This window comes from Oncorhynchus gorbuscha, linkage group LG19, assembly GCF_021184085.1.
Source record: "Oncorhynchus gorbuscha isolate QuinsamMale2020 ecotype Even-year linkage group LG19, OgorEven_v1.0, whole genome shotgun sequence".
Taxonomy (NCBI): domain Eukaryota; kingdom Metazoa; phylum Chordata; class Actinopteri; order Salmoniformes; family Salmonidae; genus Oncorhynchus; species Oncorhynchus gorbuscha.
The window spans coordinates 10,270,461-10,284,627 of record NC_060191.1 but is presented as its reverse complement, the minus strand read 5'-3'; the positions used below and the strand labels follow the sequence as shown (position 1 = coordinate 10,284,627).

General features: G+C 41.0%; 1 long non-coding RNA gene across 4 annotated transcripts in view; it reads left to right on the top strand.

The window, feature by feature from the left end:
* Positions 1-2,308: 2,308 nt before the first annotated feature.
* The window catches only part of LOC124005503, a 42,861-nt gene continuing 31,002 nt past the window's right edge, over positions 2,309-14,167 (top strand). For 2 of the 4 annotated variants that reach the window (XR_006833626.1, XR_006833624.1), the window contains exons 1-2: positions 2,309-2,678; positions 3,637-3,929. This is a non-coding gene — a long non-coding RNA (uncharacterized LOC124005503). The remainder of the gene's footprint in view (positions 2,679-3,636; positions 3,930-14,167) is intronic. The other 2 variants (XR_006833625.1, XR_006833627.1) reach the window with 2 other exon arrangements.

The following is a 14,167-nucleotide window of genomic DNA, read 5'->3' as shown; positions in this document are numbered from 1 at the left end:
AATTCTAAACCCAGACAGAAAGAAAACATAAACAGGAGACTCACCCGATGCTCCCCTGCTCCATATCTACCGGTGAGAACACCATTCGTAATCCCGATATCCCCCTCTTCCTCCATCACACCATCCCAGGATGCAGGAATAGTGTTTGGCTCCGGGGTGCCCTGCACCCTGGGTCTACCCCCACAATCCTCCCCCTCCCCAGTGTTGCAGCTGGTTTGGAAAAAAATTGGGGAGGCTGAGTCCCCAAACAAAAAACTCCCCACCTCCTCTTGTACCCAGTCCTGAGTCTTGTTATGTGTGTCCCCACCCAACAGAAGTTGAGGGCCTGGGGAAACCAGCAGCAACCCAGAGGTTTCTCCCGCCCCCATCACTCTCTTGGCCATCCCTTCCCCCTCACTGTCGGCCAATCGCCCCCTCCTCTTCATACTCTTCTTTGGTGATGGCGGCAGTGAAGAGATACCACCCCCCCGCCAGCTCCTCCACCATACCCCTCATCTCTTCCACCAGGGCACTTTCCCCCCAGTCCACTTTCTCTTCCACCGTCTCCTTCTCCACCACTGCTCCCTCGCTTTCTTCTCTCTCATGCTCCTCCACTCGGTTGCCTTCTTCCGCCGCTTTTTCTGGTTCTCCTACTCCCGTGCCTTCCGTTTCCTTCTCTCTTCCATCCGCCGCATCTGGCTCCTCCTTCTTCCTTGTGGCCTTCCCCTCTGGACCTGAACTCTGGTCATGAGGCGTGCTTCCTTCCCCTCCTCTTCTTCCCCCATCCCCTGCTCCTGCTCCCCCCCCAGCCGCAGACGCATATGACCTCTGACGGGCCGGGCACCCCCTCCACAGGTGTGCTGACGAGCCACACCCATGGCACGTCTTAGACTTGTCACGCCTCGTGATCCTCAGATGCACAAAATCTGCATTTTCTTGCACTGCATGAGGCGAATATGTTACCGTAGGCCATACAGCGCCTGCAAAATGGGGGCTGACGTGCATAAAACAACATCCCCCTGTCAGCCCCTAGGGAGAACATAGCAGGAGGATGGAGGTAGCCACCATGTCCCCTTGGGTCCTCTCTGAGGAGGACCTGGAAGCCTCTCCTCCCATTCCAAAACCCAAGGGAGTCTTTGAGGTGCCTTACTGAGGAGACGTTATCCATGTATCTCCCCAGAAAAGCCCTCACCTCTTCGTCCTTAACGTAAGGGTTGTAAATATTGACAGTTACAACCCTAAAGTTATTCTTCGCCAGGCTTGTTATTTCATAGTGGCACATAGGCCTCTCACCTCCCACCGCTCTTGCCCTCCTCAGGATATCATCGTGTTTTTCCTCTGTATATAGCGCCACGTCGTATGCTCCCTCCAACGAGTTGCCATGGAAACAAAACACGTCCTTCACCGTCAGCTTTAGAATCCCCATCAATATTATCCTTCCAAACGATTTCCGTGCTAATGGCTCCAACTCCTTTTCCTTCAAAGCAAACCGAATCGTGTTGGCCAGCCCAATCCCAGGGACCGACCGTGTAGATGTATTTAGCACCATCTCCGCAAGGAGAATGGCGCTCGTTCTCTTTTTCCAAAACAAGTAAAAAATATAAAAAAGAAAAACCAAAGTGACCGAGTTTATCTGGTGAAAGGACACAGAGACAGGAACAATCACCCACAAAATACACAGTGAAACCCAGGCTACCTAAATATGGTTCCCAATCAGAGACAACGAGAATCACCTGACTCTGATTGAGAACCGCCTCAGGCAGCCAAGCCTATGCTAGACACACCCCTAATCAGCCACAATCCCAATGCCTACAAAAAAACAATATGACAACACAATAAACCCATGTCACACCCTGGCCTGAACAAATAATTAAAGAAAACACAAAATACTAAGACCAAGGCGTGACACTATCTAGTCATTCTATTGTCATTATGACATATAACGCAGACAAACAACTAAGTCATTATCTAATTAAGACTTTATCTGATCCCAACTAATTTCAGCATAATGCAAAATAAATAGCAGCATGAGATAAACAAAACAGTCATTATGAGACACCAAACAGTTAGGCTACAGGGAGATGCATTTCCTCCAGAATGACTATGCGATCCCAATTTACAAGTGTCCCTACTAAGACTTACTGTATGTATTTTAATGCTATAGACAGGTACAGTATGTGTGGTGTCATACAGTTGTAACATGTGTTATCAACATGAAAGCATAATATGCTGCCCTTGAAATAACTGAATTTATGAAAATAATGTATTGTAGTATGTACTTGGCCAAGACTAGAGTATCACACTGTATTGGAAATATAGTTGCCTATAAAGCAGTAGGTATTGAATGGTGCAGTTATGGGTGAGGTCAGAGGCGTGGCCACGCCACAAGTGCCATTTGTCTGCAAGCCCATTTTGAGAGAGAGCTGGCATTGTTTTGCTGTGTGCCAGAGGGATATTAGTCCTCTATTCTCACCCAAACAACTGTTTGTTGGTATAATCGACACTGAATAGTTCAGAGACAGTCTTTTCACTTGGACCTTTACCTTTTTCAGTTGGATTGTGACTTTGCATCCAGATTCCGTTGGGATTTACTTTTAGTAGCATTTTTTTTAGAGTTCTTTCCTTTGGATTACACATCTTTCTATGGACTTGGATTTGGACTTCCATTCAAGGACTGAAAGAATCAACCGGAGGTTCTGGTAGGACTAAGGTTTTCTTATGGTTACTGTTGGCTCTGACAGGTCTATTCATGTATTGCTGATTATTGTATTATGTTTGTGTTGTTTATGTAGAAACCCATAGTATTCCTATCAATACACCATTGCACTGAATAGGTTTCCTAATCTTTATTTCTGACCAGGTTGTGTGGTTTATGCAAGTTTGTTGACAGAAAATGGCGACCACGAAGGGACAGTGAGAGATATCATTTTCTGTGAGTTGATAGGATAATTGGGGTTTTAGGATTGCTTATCCATGGCTGCTTCTACAACTCTTGTTGATATCCATCATGAGAGGGAGGATTCTCCCCTTGAGCAGGAAGGGGGGCTTCTTTTAGATTTCACGGCTGGTCCCTTTGTGACTAAACAAGCGATCTAACAGTGACTTTAGATGCACTGTATGTGGGAGATTCTCAGGTTGAAGAAGGGAGTACTGATGAACCACCTCTTGGCCATGCCCATTCTGAGGTAGCCTCAGCCTCAGGCAACCGATCCACAATGATGATGAGGAAGATGATAAATACAATTGTTTGACTTCACGCTTAAATTTGACCTTTATTTAACTAGGCTAGTGGGTTAACTGCCTGTTCAGGGGCAGAACGACAGATTTGTACTTGTCAGCTTGGAGGATTTGAACTTGCAACCTTCCGGTTACTAGTCCAACGCTCTAACCACTAGGCTACCCTGCCGCCCCAAGTTAGCCTGTGCAAAGAGATATTCAGGCATTCCATTACAATGCTGTAAGGCAAGATGTTCTCCGGTACTATATTGACCGTTAATGCCAACGCACAAAATGCCTTTGATGCTGCTATAACAGAAATCAGGCAGTCGATGGTTGATTGTTTGGCGTGGAGAGGCAGACAGTTGGACAAAACTCAAGGACCTTAGTTCAAAAGTGGCATCTCATTGTGTGATGAAGCTACGTCTGTCCATTTCTCAGTGTCTGGGACAAGGAGAGATGCCAGGTCTGCAGCAAGAAGAGATGCTGAGTTTGTCCAGAGAAGAGACACGGTGTGGCCGATGACAGGAAGGGAGCCTACTGTGGCAACAGAGAATAGATCTGGAGGCCCACGCCGGGAAGAGAGTGGCGTTGCTGTTCACAGATACAAACTACCATTGAAGGTCAAGTCTCCCAACTTTGGAGGACGGGAGGATGATGAAGATCCTTTGATCTATCTAGAGAAATATGAAGAATTTCTGGCTCTTCATCCTTTAACACATGAAGGGTTGTTGGTAACTATGAATATTCTTCTACGGGGCACATCCAAAGACTGGTGGCATATAATTGGTATCATTGGAAAGAAAACACTTTGAAGTTTGTAGAAATGTTAAAATAATGTAGGAAAATATAACACAATAGATATGGTAGGAGAAAATCCAAAGAAAAAACAACCAGAATGTTTTTTCTGAGAGAGACCATCCTCTTAAAAATGCAAGAGAAAGGTCATATTGAAAATTTGCTCCCTGGATGCAATTCATATGGCTTCCACAGGGTGTCAACAGTCTATGTTCAAGGTTTCAGGCTTGTAACTTCAAAAACTAATAAGAAATATCAGTTTTAGTAGGACACAGTCTTGAAAATTTGTGTTTGCGAGCGCCATGAAGACATTACGCACCTGCTAAAATCGGTTTCCTATTGAACATACTTCTTTCCAAAACAAATATTATAGCTTGATTACATTTGAGGGTATCTGAGGAGTAAATAGAAATGTATGTTTACTTGTTGAAACAAAGTTAGGGGAAGATTTCCGGATTCCTTTCTCTGCAAGTTGAACAAGTGGATTACTCAAATCGATGGCGCCTACTAGACTGACTTTAGGATTTTATCTAACAAAACGACACTACATGTTATAGCTGGGACCCTTTGGATGACAAATCAGAGGAAGATTTTCAAAAATTAAGTGAATATTTAATTGTTATATGTGAATGTATGAAACCTGTGCCGGAGGAAAAATATTTTGATGTGGGGCGCCGTCCTCAAACAATTGCATGGCATGTTTTCGCTGTAATACTTACTGTAAATCGGACAGTGCAGTTAGATTAACAATAATTAAAGCTTTCAGTCGATATAAGATGCTTACCGGTATTTGTTTAAAATCCATAATATTTATGATTATTTATTTGAATTGTGCGCCCTCCATTTTCACCGGAAGTTGTCCCACCCTTCTTCCCGGAGAGATGTTTATTCTTGTTTGCGTGATGCACTGAGAATCCACGTGGCGGTACCGACTCCGACAGTATATCCCAATAGAGCCATGTATCCGTGAAACAGAGTATGTTACAATCCCTGATGTCTCTCTGGAAAACAACCCTTGCCCTGATCTCGTCAACTTTGTTATCTACTGGACATTAGCAAGTAATATACACCAAGTGGTGGGTGATGTGCAAGCCTCCTAAGTCTGACTTAATCAATTTTAGAATAAGGCTGTAACTTAACAAAATCAGGGGGTCTGAATACTTTCCGAATGCACTGTATGGGTGGTCCTGGGAATCAAGCCCATTATCCTGGCGTTGCAAGCTCCATGCTCTACCAACACGAGGACTAAAATGCTTCAAGCACCTGGTGGAAAGGTGCTATATAAATCCAATTCACTGTTGTTGTTATTTTTAACTACCTGTTAGAGCATGTCAGGACTTTGTTGTTCCATGTTCTGATTGGGAGCTATTCCATGAGAAGATGCACCTGACAGTCTTAATCCTCCCCCTCTACTTCAGCTAGCCTAAACCATGCCCTTTTATTTACCTTTATTATAATAAGGTATAAAAACAAGTGAGCAAGTATACTTCAGTCTCATGAAAATTGTGCTGGACTGGAATGCCACACCAATCCACTGTACAGTAGGGTGTGAACAAGCACACCAATGCTCCTGGGTCCTTTATTATAGCAGAAGGATGGAGTGAGTTGTTTTGTGAGAGTTGGCATGTGAGTGATTATGGAATGAAAGTCTGCAAAGGGCATTCTTCTCCCAAGTGCCCCAATTTGATCTGCACCTGTTTCAATGTGCTCTGAACATTAAGCACTTTCTTTCTCTTTTCATATTGTTTATTGTTGGCAGCAGGATGTGCCTAAAGCTCGCACAGACTTCTTGTATTGGTATATGACGCATGATTCAATCCCTGCTGTCTAACGTGTATTGGTCTTGTAAGTGCCTGTATACCCTTCAATGCATTACACTAAAGGTGTAAGTTCCCAAGACTAGATAAATCTGTTCTGACACAGACTCAAATCTGTTCTGACACAAACCTGTCTTCTCTTATTGGAGGGCCTGTGCAGAACATCCACAGTATTGCATCCTGATGAGTGATGAGGGGACAAAGAAACGGGACAGGAAGCCAAGTAACACAAACGCATGCAATACTTTGCCCTTGAACTGAAGGAAATATGTTTAAAGATTTCCAAATGATTTTTCAATTGTTTTGGTTGGTGATATTAGTTTGTCACACTTCTGTTTTTACTTTCATTTCCTCTGCAAATGAGTCCTTAACTTTCTATTCCTTTAGTTACATTTTCAGTCAGAACCTCAAACCGAACCATGTGACAGACCCAACTTTTGAATTGATCAACCCTGACCCACTTTAATTTCTTCCATTGTGTGGTCTACAACCCACATGTTTTTACGATTTTGTTTCTCTCTGTTATGTTTAGTGTCATGAGCCTGTTTAACAACTTCTTGCAAAAAATAGCAGGCTTTGTCTGTGTTGCTCCTATTTGTTATTGTTTGAATCCGGGAAAACGATCTGGATCCCAATCAGAGGAACACCTGAGAAGAATGTTCCAAGTGTCAGAACATGTCCTAACAAAACCCTTTGTAAAGGTCAGGTGAAATAAGATGGTAGAGCAGGTCTTTGTGGTTGAATCTGCGTTTGAAATTCACTGAGAATTATCTGTAAGGTAATTCTGTATCTGTAAGGTAATGTCTGGGGTAAAGAGATGAGAGATGATATAGTCAATCAAAAGTCATGTTAAACACTTTTTGCACACAGTGAGTCCATGCAACTTATATAGTACAACAGTATGAGTCATAATACCCATACAACTTAGTGGTCAAACAGGAAAATGGTTCCAATCCTTTTTCCACAATACATTTTTCCCATAGGGGGTTTTAGAAACACTTTTTATAATGGCCGTGTTTCATGACGTTTTGTGGCATGACGTTTTGATAACCATGTAAATCTCTCTAGGACAAGGTAACTTTTATAAATATATTTGCGTTAATCTGTGTTCATTTTTTTTGTAATGACTTGGTGCTGCCTATCTTGGCCAGGGCGCTCTTGAAAATGAGATTTTAATCTCAATGAGCCCTTCCTGGTTAAATAAAGGTTAAAAGTTTGTCAAAGGTTACTCGAAACAAAGCCCTTATTTTAAGTGTTTCTAAAATCCCCTTTTAGGAAAAATGTATGGTAGAAAGAGAATTGGAACCATTTCTCTGTTTGACTGCTTGGTTTTATGGGTATTATGACACCTCCACTGTGGGGCTCTATTATGTGACTTGTTAAGCAAATATTTACTACTAAACTTATTTAGGCTTGCCAATAACAAAGGGGTTGAATACTTATTTCAGCTTTTCACTTAATTAAAAAAAAGTCTAAAAACATTATTCCACTTGAGGTATTGTGTGTGACCAAAAAAATCTACATTTAATCAATTGTCAGGTAAGGTAGAGGTGATATGATCCTTGACAAGTGTCAGAACAGAAACTACAAGATTATGTTATACTGTTATTGCATCAAATGGTTATTTTATGCAACAGAATAGTTTTTTTAGAACACTCTCACCTGAGATTTAACACTGACAGTGTATTTATGATGGATTGGTGATACTCCATTCCATGATTAGTGTCTGTGTGCCTGTATGTCGGTAACAGGGAGAACCAATCTCCAGTTTCTTTAAAGAAAGGATTTAGTATTCTAGGTTGCATTGGTCTTTTTTACAAGCAAGCAGTAAATGAACTAGAGATATTTGGCACCATGTAAATCTTGATGTCTGTTGCAAGAGAGCAAAATATACCTTCTGTATACATTGTCTCATCTGTGATTTGTCATGGACATCCAGGAGGATGGACTTGGCTATAAAATGCTGTGGCTTAGTCCTGTTGTTTGGGCTGTCAACAAATCACCTACGGGGGGGGGGGGCTCCATTACTGCTGTAATTCAATAATAAAGTTTACTTGTTTTGAGGAAATTTAAGTCTCTCCTTTTGATTACAATAATTCCATGACACTAGTCTTTCAAAGCACTTCATGATGACAGAAGCGATACCTTTGCATTCTTGGGTACAGGAACAATGGTGGCCATCTTGAAGCATATGGGGACAGCAGACTGGGTTAGGGAGATAGAATATGTCCGTAAACACTCCAGCCAGTTGGTCTGTGCATGCTCTGAGGATGCAGCTAGGGATGTTCTCTGGGCCTGCCTTGCGAGGGTTAACATGTTAAAATGTCATACTCACAATCAGCCACGGAGAATGACACAGTCCTTGGTACCTGGCCATGTCAGTGGCACTGTGTTATCCTCAAACAAATATCCAAATATTTATATATTATTAATTCCATTCCTTTACTTTAGATTTGTGTGTATTGTTGTGAAATTATTAGATATCAACTGTTTAGATATTACTGTTGGAGCTAGAAACACAAGCATTTCGCTACACCTACAATAACATCTGCTAAACCTGTATGTGACCAATTAACTTTTGATTTGAATCTTACTGCCCCTCCTATTTCTAGTATGTCTAATTAAAGCATTGAAAAAGTTAAGGTGGAATTCCCCCCCAAATATTCTCGTTAGGCCCTTATCATTAATCAATTTTTAGGAAATAAACCATTTGCATTTCACAGTTTTGGTGTTTTAATGCTGCTTTTTACATGCACTGAAACCCTCAATGTGTTTTCACAACACTTTAAAAAAACACCAGTATTACGTTTGAAAGGGGAAAGGGGGATACCTAGTCAGTTGTACAACTGAATGCATTCAACTGAAATGTGTCTCAATCAGAGAGGTGCGGGGGGCTGCCTTGACGTCATCGGCGCCCGGGGTACAGTGAAGAACCACTTTGGGTTTTTTGGAGTACTTAATTTCTGTTTTAAAACACATTCGGTGCATTAAATCATTTACATTGGGTTTACATTTCAACACCCTCCAAAAAACAGATCTCAGCTTAGGTGCATTACTTTGTTATTTCATTACACAATCATGGTGTTTTGAGACCTTCTATGTTTACAGTGTAGCTGCTGCAGTGGTACATGTTTTATAGCTCAATGAAAAGTAGTATATAATTAACTGAGGACCACACCGGAAATAAGTGTTTTTCATCCTCTGGATTTTCTTGTCCTTCTTGTCCTTTCCACTGACTCTGAAAAACACCAAAAGAAAGATGCCCAGGGTCCGTGCTCATCTGTGTGAACGTGCCTTAGGCATGCGGCAAGGAGGCATGAGGACTGCAGATGTGGCCTGGGCAATAAATTGTAATGTCCGTACTGTGAGACACCTAAGACAGCACTACGGGGAGACAGGACGGACAGCTGATCGTCCTCACAGTGGCAGACCACGTGTAGCAACACCTGCACAGGCTCGGTACATCCAAACATCACACCTGCAGGACAGGTACAGGATGGCAGCAACAACTGCCCGAGTTACACCAGGAACACACAATCCCTCCATCAGTGCTCAGACTGTCCGCAATAGGCTGAGAGAGGCTGGACTGAGGGCTTGTAGGCCCGTTGTAAGGCAGGTCCTAACCAGACATCACTGGCAACAACTTCACCTATAGGCACAAACCCACTGTCGCTGGACCAGACAGGACTGGCAAAAAGTGCTCTTCACTGACAAGTCGCAGTTTTGTCTCACCAGGGGTGATCGTCGGATTTGCGTTTATCGTCGAAGGAATGAGTGTTACATCGAGCCCTCTACTCTGGAGCGGGATCGAGGTGGAGGGTCCGTCATGGTCTGGGGCGGTGTGTCACAGCACCATCAGACTGAGCTTGTTGTAAGTGCAGGCAATCTTAACCCTGTGTGTTACAGGGAAGACATCCTCCTCCCTCATGTGGTACCCTTCCTGCAAGCTCACCCTGACATGACCCTCCAGCATGACAATGCCACCAGCCATACTGCTCGTTCTGTGCGTGATTTCCTGCAAGACAGAAATGTCAGTGTTCTGCCATGGTCAGCGAAGAGCCCGGATCTCAATCCCATTGAGCACGTCTGGGACCTGTTGGATCGGAGGGTGAGGGCTTGGGCCATTCCCCCCAGAAATGTCTGGGAACTTGCAGGTGCCTTAGTGGAAGAGTGGGGTAAAATCTCACAGCAAGAACTGGCAAATCTGGTGCAAACCATGAGGAGGATATGCACTGCAGTACTTAATGTAGCTGGTGGCCACACCAGATACTGTTACTTTTGATTTTGACCCCCCCCCCTTTTCCAGGGACACATTATTAAATTTCTGTTAGTAACATGTCTGTGGAACTTGTTCAGTTTATGTCTCAGTTGTTGAATCGTGTTTTGATCATACAAATATTTACCCATGTTAAGTTTGCTGAAAATAAACGTAGTTGCTGAGTTTAGTTAAAATTACAGGTAAAGGGCTTTGTTATCATTATGCAGATATATGGGGCGGGGAAAAGGTGGAGATAAAGGGTTGTATTTTTCTCTCTCTCTATTTCATTCTTCTATCGGGTGGAGCTACATAATCCGTTTGATTGAAGACTTTTCATCTATTCCACAACCAGTGAAGGCCATCCGTTCTGCAACGATGTTTAATTTCACCCTGCTTTGACAAAAGTAATGTTCCGACAGCCTGAGTGACAGTTTAGCAGTTGCATTTTAACCACATTTCTCATTAAAAAAGCCCAGACAGGCTAGGTCTACTTCCCAAATGGTACCCTATTCCCTATATAGTGCACTACTTTTGACCAGCAATCGGGAATTGCAAAATGTTGATTCTGATGTGTGCTTGGGGTTATTGCCTTGCTGGAAGTTCCACTCGCTGCCAAGTTTCAGCTTCCTGATGTCACAGAAGAGATACAAATCCTGAGTTTACCGCAGAAGAAACCAACCCCTTACCATTATACCAAGAGGAAATTCCCTCTTGGGCCGAGGCCAGACATTGATTTTGAAGTTGCAGGCGGGGCTACTCCTTCATGTGACCATGAGCAACCATTCTTCGGCTCATGTCCGCTATAATGGCAGAGGCAAACAGGTTTTTGGCTAAATACTGTACATTATAAATGTGTTATAAACATGCTGACCATGCTATCATGAGAAAGACTTATTTTTCTTCGAAGCAATTTGATATATTGTCTTGGTGTTTGAGTAAGAGGAAGGACTCCTAATGATTCCTTATTTCTGCATGTAAGAAAGTAATGTTTGACCTACGGTACGGCGTAAATCTATATCAAATCAAACTTTATTCATAGATCACCAGTTAATGCATTTAAAGTTCTTAAAATAAAAGTAAAATCATAAACACATATATAAAAATGACAAAGATATGATAGATGATCTAGACGAAATAAAATGGTAACATTAAACTGAATAGGGCAAGAAAACAACAGTCAAACCAGAGAGACTGATGGAAGTAAAATAAATAGGGCAAATAATAAGATATCAGGATGATAAAGTAGCACAATAAAATCACCCCAAGTAAAAGCACTACTGTCTCTGAGGACCTCAGAAAAGCCTGGTCTCATAAACTAGACATAACATAGTAAACGTAAATCAAGTATACGAAATTAGTATGATATGTTACGTTTTGTATGGTTACATAAGACAGAGATGGTTATGTCTTGGAAATTCTTACACAGGGACACTCAAAGTCAATCTTAAATGAATCATAGTTTATTTGTCAGCGTGCTGGAGAGGTTCCAACCAACTCAATGCAGCATAGTACACATGTCAATCTGGAGCTCTGCCTGGGCAGTCCCAACAGTTGTCTTATATACGGCTATACACAGACAAGTCAAATTTGCATGATGTAGCATAATTAATCATTACTGTTTTATTTAATTCATGTGACAGACCAATACTGGTTCATAGCACGTGACAGACCAATACCTCACAAGGCTTCTTTTCTCGAAGCTTAGACCTTGAAACTGAGATATCTTTCAAAACAAGGACTGGGCGTACTGCCGCATTTCAGCTACTGATAGTGAGGATTTGTACAGTCAACCACTTGCGTGAACACATAAATTGGTTTATAGAACAGCACATGAATTGAACACAGAAATTAGTTATAAGAAAAGCACAAACATTAAATGTCCATTACATTCCATCCTCATCACTTGTGTGACAATAATCATTACATTTTAATGTAATCATTTAGATTTTAGCTTCTATATCAAAATATTCTTTACTCCTATTAAAGTAATGGAAATCAAAACAGAAAAAAACAGACACTTCATAATTTCAAACCCTTCATTCTGGGTTGTACAATCCAATTATAATGGTAATACTATAATCCATAATAAAGGTTAGACTTCTATTAATGGGAGTGACTATCAAAAATACACACACATACCAAGGGATCTGTAGATTCAGAGATGAATACATCTCTCAATGTTAACCACTGTTTCCATATTTCATACCACATGACCTATGTTTTCACTAACTGTCCCTGGGACATCAACCTAGTCAAAATATAAAACCCAGTTGTTTAACCTTCAAAAGGTTGGCGCTTGCTCATCAGCTCAGTGTTCCACATAATGTAAACAGGTTAAGGGTTTAGATGACCTTCCCCTCAACTTGTTAAGGCACATGGAGCTATGGTGTTGTATCGTTGAATGTCATCTTCCAATTACTTCCACAAAAAGCAGTAATCACACTTATCTACAACACTCAAAGGTACAGTACCCATTTGCCCTTTGTAAATGTAGGAAAATATAATATAGCATTCCTACGTGTGGCCTACCTTCAGATATGTTCATTTGAAAGATCATACTCTACACATGCTGGTGCACAAACTGGCTATCAGTCACTTCTGTATATTTGTTGATGTAAAGAGTGAGTTACTCTGTAATCTTAGATAATAATATATTACTTTCCTTTGAGGTTAGTCATTTGACAAATATATATTTCACCTTTAAGGTAATAACAATAGTATTAGACCAATATCAAATATCCCCTCTGATCAGTTCCTTGCTCATCTCTAATGAGCCATATACAATATGCAGTTTATATCATTAATTTATTAATAACTGAATACTGGCATCCACAGGATGATAGAGTATCAAACAAAAAAATATATATTCTACTCACCTGGCAACTTGAGAGTAATCACACTGGTTGTTTCAAAGAGCCACATCGTATCAAACTGCAACACCACAGGTTGAGAGAATTATACAGTATTAGACAGTAGCAAAGCCAATCATCAAACAGACTGGAGGAAAACCTTGACCATCCCTACGGTGGAGCATGGTGGTGGCAGCATCAACATTGTTTTAATTTAAAGAAGGTGTAACTGTCTCTGTCAATCAGGGTTGGGGTCAATTCCATTTAAATTCAAGAACTACACTGAAATTCCAATTCCAAATATCTTCAAGGCTTTACAATTAGGAAAATTTGGAATTGGTGTACTTTCTGAATATAGTGGAATTAAAATTGTCAATAAGACAGCACAACTGGGATACACATTTACATAATCTAGTCATTCTGTTTTTATCCTCACCAACATGAAATAAACTTAACTATGCTTCAATTTCTTAATAGAAATCCTGTTCTACATTAGCATTGGAAAACATAAAAATCAACTGAATGAAAGGAAACACATGAAAGTTTATAGAAAGAAACAGGCTCACTCACTCATCTACAGAGCATGTCCACAGAATGAGACTGGTCAGAAAATGACCATGCAAATACCATGGACTGATGTGATAATAACCATTTCACAAGCAGAATGCTTGAGACTGAAGGTTGACAGGGAAGGTCATGTAAATGTTCTATGTAAGCAGGGAATAGATTTGGTGGTTTAGAGACATTAGGTATGTTGACGAGATTATGATAATAATAATAATAACAATAATAATAATAATTTGTTTGGTGCTTGTCTTTGTCCTATATCCCCACTGACCTCTGCAGTATTTCCGTGTTCATCTGTTATGAAAAGTAGTACACAGTTCATATGTACATAATTAATCAATAACTCAGTACTGACATCCACAGCATGATAGATCAGAATAAACAGGGTAAGTGTCTACCTGATACATGTATTTAATACATCTAGCAATTCTTTCTTCATTTAAAAATGTTTATTTGACAAAAAAGCTATTTCAACAAGCAATTTGGGACATACCAACCATACCCTTAACATAAGATATGATCAGTAACACATTTGCACACATTCTCCATAAGACTAGCATGAGTAATGATGCATACCAAACTTCATTTTTAAAGTATGTTACATTTTAATGATATCTTATGGGGGAGATAGAGAGAACCCAGAGAGAAAATGTCCAAAATGACTTCCTTCTGAGGGTGAAAAA